General features: G+C 32.8%; 2 non-coding genes across 2 annotated transcripts; one reads left to right on the top strand and one right to left on the bottom strand.

Moving 5' to 3' along the window:
• Positions 1 to 474: 474 nt before the first annotated feature.
• TRNAT-UGU (transfer RNA threonine (anticodon UGU)) lies at positions 475 to 547 on the bottom strand. The gene has a single exon. It is a non-coding gene; the product is annotated as a tRNA-Thr (tRNA).
• Positions 548 to 2,150: 1,603 nt separating this feature from the next.
• Positions 2,151 to 2,223, top strand: TRNAF-GAA (transfer RNA phenylalanine (anticodon GAA)). The gene has a single exon. It is a non-coding gene; the product is annotated as a tRNA-Phe (tRNA).
• The last annotated feature ends 3,138 nt before the right edge of the window (positions 2,224 to 5,361 follow it).

Below are 5,361 nucleotides of genomic sequence, written 5' to 3'. Positions count from 1 at the left end.
TGATTTTTTAAGATCGTTTCCGGTTTTGGGCCTTTTACTAGTTAGTCCCGGTAAAGCCCCCAGACGGCGTATTTTTTTGAAACGAGGCCCTCTGTAACGCGACATAAAGACTCCTTATTTTATTTTATTTAAATTTCATAAACATTTTATTTTATTTAAATTTCATAAACTTAAATGAAAACTAAATGATAAATATTATAAATGAAGTGAAATCCAGTAAAGTATTGTACTACAAAACAAAGAATAATTAGATAACTTGGATCAATATCCGGATCCTATTGTATATGTAAATGATATAAAAAAGTAAGAGTTCCTTTCTTGATTTGTTCTACAGAAATAGAACCCCTCCTTTAGTCATAAAGGTAAGTAAGTTCCTACGACATCATAGATCGGTGACCTTTGAAAAAGGGTAAGAAGTCGTTTCTTTATTTATTTGATTTATCAATTATGTCAAAAATAAAATCAATAGAGAAAAGCCGGCTATCGGAATCGAACCGATGACCATCGCATTACAAATGCGATGCTCTAACCTCTGAGCTAAGCGGGCTCACATAACAGAAATGTTACATGCATAGTAATTTACTAAATTACTGGGATCTTAGCTATTCCTAATTAATATGAATATAGAATCTAATTTCATTTCAAATAAATATTCAATATTGGAATTGTTCTATTATAGAACATAATAATTAATATAACGATTAATAGAATATAGCGATAGAAAATTTTGATCTATTTATCAAATGGATGTGTATCAATAATTAATGTGTTAATCTTAATTGCATTTAATGCAATTGAGATGATAATGAAGCGTTTCTATGTTTTCATTCTGAAAGGTGGAAGATAAGACGAACAAGGGAATCGACCGTTTAAGTATTAAATTTTTTACTAAAAAAATAATAGAAAGAGGGGCAAATATATATGTTCATATATCTATCTATATTGATATATATTGAATTGCAGATACAGAAATGATAGAATCATTTTGGATCGGAACAAATATGGGTCTCCGATAGAGAAGAGAGAGATGAAAGAAGATAGACAAGAAATCCAATAGGAGGAAACACTTTTCAATAGAGGAATCGGTATTCTAATGACTTGAGTGGTTCCAGTATAATACAAATGAAAGAAAACGGGGAAGGACATCATAATGCGATACTAATCTTAAAAGAGGGGGATATGGCGAAATCGGTAGACGCTACGGACTTAATTAGATTGAGCCTTGGTATGGAAACCTACTAAGTGATAACTTTCAAATTCAGAGAAACCCTGGAATTAAAAATGGGCAATCCTGAGCCAAATCCTTTTTTCCGAAAAAAAAGGGTAGGTGCAGAGACTCAATGGAAGCTGTTCTAACAAATGGAGTTGACGACGTTGCGTTAGTAAAGGAATGAATCCTTCCATCGAAACTCCAGAAACGATGAAAGATAAACGTATTACGTACTGAAATACTATATTGATTAATGACAACTCGAATCTCTATTTTTTATATTTCTATAATTTTTTATATTTATATTTATATATATATATAAAATTATATATAAAAATGAACGAATTGTTATGAATCGATTCCAAGATCTACAAGTTGAAAAAATAATCGAATATTCATTGATCAAATCATTTACTCCATCATAGTCTGATAGATCTTTTGAAGAATTGATTAATCAGATCGAATAGAATAAAGATAGAGTCCCATTCTACATGTCAATAACGACAAAAATGAAATTTATAGTAAGAGGAAAATCCGTCGACTTTTAAAATCGTGAGGGTTCAAGTCCCTCTATCCCCAAAACCCTAAAAAGGCCCGTTGGCCTCTTTAATTATTTATCCGTTCATTAGCAATTCAGACTTTGTTATGTTTCTCATTCATTCGACTCTTTCACAAGCGTATTTGAGCGGAAATTTGATTTCTTATCACAAGGCTTGTGGTATATATTCTATATGATAGACGTACAAACGAACATCCTTGCGCAAGTAATCTGTGAAATTTGAATGATTAACTGTCTACTGTACTGAAACTTCGAAAGGCTTATCCAAGCCCTGAAATTTCGTATATCTTCAAAAAGAAGACTTTGGAATACCTTTTTTCTTATTTACAATTGACATAGACCAAAGTCATCTATTAAAATAAGGATAATGTGTCGGAAATGGCCGGGATAGCTCAGTTGGTAGAGCAGAGGACTGAAAATCCTCGTGTCACCAGTTCAAATCTGGTTCTTGGCACATCATGAATTTGTATGAGTATCTATTCTACGGATTCATTAATAATATAGATCATGAAAAATACTGATACATGATGATGTCTGGAAATCTACCCTTTAACTAAACTATATATATTTTTTTACTCTATTTATAGATGTCGAAAATAGACAAGTAAAGATAAAGAGGATATTTATAGAAATATGTAAAGGATGTATATAGATATGTAAAAGAAAAGAATTTTCTTTTGTTTCCTCTTCTTTTTTATTTGTTCATACTCTGTCTCCTGGCGTTCAATTCCTATTTTATACATATTTGAAAGTTTCAATTAGTTCCTTATAAGACCCAAAAGTCTAGTCTAGGGGAGTTGAAAGGCGGGAATGGCCAAGATTCATCTCAGATACAGTACAAATAGAATCCGATTCTCTTTTCATATTATATTTCTTCATTTCACCCTATGTGACTTTTTAAAGCACATCTATAAGTCATATGCGTGATACATAGTTCATAATGCAGAACTCATTTAGTTCATCCTATTAGCTTGTGGCTCATCCAAAATAAGTATCTTACAAATTGGATAATCTCACCAAATCTCTAATTGTATTTTTTTTAATCAATAATAATAAGATGAATGAGACTTCAATTACTATGCTATATCTATAAGAGAACGTAAAAATGTATTTGAATATCTTGAGTTGTCGAAGTGAAGATTAGTTTCGTATTATTTAATGAGCATCTTGTATTTCATAAAAATTGGGGGCAATATAATCCTTACGTAAGGGCCATCCTACCCAACTTTCAGGCATTAAGATACGCTTTAGACGTGGATGATTATCATAAGAAATTCCCAACATATCATAAGATTCCCTTTCTGGAAAATCCGCACTTTTCCAAACCCAGAAAACAGACGGAATTTTAGGATTTATCCTTGCGGCAAATACTTTTATGCATACCTCTTCCGGTTGATCTATACCATACTCGATTCTCGTAAGATGATACACACTAGCTAACAGTCCGCCTGGTGCTACATCATAAGCACATTGGGAACGTAGATAATTGTAACCATATACATATAAAATGACTGCAATGGAATGCCATTCCTCGGGCTTTATTTGTAAAGTCTCTATTCCTTGGTAATCGAAACCCAAAGATCTATGAACCAGTCCATGTTTGACTAGCCAAGAAGACAAATTACCCTGCATCTTCTCCCCCCCCCCATTTTTTTATTTTTATTTGTATAAGTATTTCCCATTTACAATGAAAAATTGATGAAGATTCACTCGTTCTTTGCTTTGTTATTCTGTACAAAAAAAGTATACGGCCTAATTTACTAATTCGTAGGAAGAGACTGCACTTTTGTATTTGAAAAAAGTTTCAGGAGGGATGATCTCTGAAGTAGATGATGGTTGATAGAGTAATCCTTGATCGTAATTTCCAGTATTAGTACTTGGGCCAACATGAAATTTGTGATTGGTAGTAAAACACCGATTTTCCTCTTGAGACTTAATTCGATCTTCATAGATTTCTCGAGATATTTTCTTACGAAGTTTTGTTATAGCATCTATAACAGCCTCGGGTTTAGGCGGACAACCCGGCAAATACACATCGACAGGAATTAACTTATCGACTCCCCGAACAGTACTATAAGAATCGGTACTGAACATCCCTCCTGTAATTGTACATGCTCCCATAGCAATAACATATTTTGGTTCAGGCATTTGCTCATATAATCTTACTAAAGAAGGAGCCATTTTCATTGTTACCGTACCCGCTGTTAAAATTAAGTCTGCCTGTCTAGGACTAGATCTTGGTACCAGTCCATAACGATCAAAGTCGAATCGTGAACCTATTAATGAAGCGAATTCAATGAAGCAACAACTGGTACCATAGAGAAGCGGCCATAAACTGGAGAGTCTTGACCAATTTGAAAGATCATTTGATGTAGTTGAAATAACTGAAGTTTGGGTTGTTCGATCAAGTAAGGGAAACTCGATGGAATTCATAACTGTCTCAATGTTTTTTTTAATTGTCTGAATATTCAAAAACTAAGACCATTCCAATGCTCCTTTTCGCCATGCATAAACTAAACCGACAATTAGGATAAGCACGAAAATTAAAGCTTCTATAAAGACGGATACCCCTAATACATCAAAACTCATTGCCCACGGATAAAGAAAAACTGTTTCAACATCAAAAACAACAAAAACTAGAGCAAACATATAATAACGGATTCTAAATTGTACCCAAGCATCGCCCATTGGTTCTATTCCCGATTCATAACTCGAAAGTTTCTCTGGCTCTTTGCTAAGAGGGGCTAAAACTCCAGAAATTAGAAATGCCAAAATAGGAATAAGACTTGATATTATTAGAAATACCCAGAAAATATCATATTCGTAAAGCAGAAACATAAACGTACTCCTATCAATGTGGAAAATATACCGGATTAGTCGATCGGTACATGTCTCGTTTGAAGATTCATCCACTATAATCCTATTTATATAATATCTATTATATCCATAATAAATATATATTAAATATTATATATTTATATAGAGAGGATACATATAGTCGGAATTTCCATTTAGGAACTTTTAGTGATTGAAGAAGGAAAGAGAAGACGACTACTTTAGTTTTGTGCTTTACTAGATAAGGTATACCAACAGAAAAGCCTATTTGAGAATGTTTACAATGAAAGTTACCAAAGATCTTCGTTTCTCAAACTCTAGCTTGTCCACAAATAAAATACAGTAAGTCGTTCCTAGATCCATGTGATTTACTAGTGCATTCGATTTGCATTGGGTTATGGTGGAGTTTTTAACCGGTTTCATGTCATGATTTTGACTCCAAAAATTTACTAGAATTGGGTAGGTATCCCAAAGAAAAGAAGTATTACTAATTTCTTGATTTTGTATGGGAAAATAGGAAAATTTTCATATGTAATTCATCTACAAAGATAAGACATTAATGATGAACCAAATCAAGTGGCCAATTACAAACAATACAAACAATAATGAGGAAAGGAAAACGATTCTATTTTTGAATTATTAATAATATAGGGCTATACGGACTCGAACCGTAGACCTTCTCGGTAAAACAGATCAAACTTATTATTATCAAAATGATTTGAACTGTTTCAAAGACCCAACATGCATTTTTTTGCAT

Source organism: Cucumis melo, unplaced genomic scaffold (genome assembly GCF_025177605.1).
Source record: "Cucumis melo cultivar AY unplaced genomic scaffold, USDA_Cmelo_AY_1.0 utg001826l, whole genome shotgun sequence".
Classification (NCBI taxonomy): Eukaryota; Viridiplantae; Streptophyta; class Magnoliopsida; order Cucurbitales; family Cucurbitaceae; genus Cucumis; species Cucumis melo.
The sequence above is the reverse complement of the archived record's forward strand: the minus strand, read 5'-3'. Positions and strand labels throughout refer to the sequence as shown.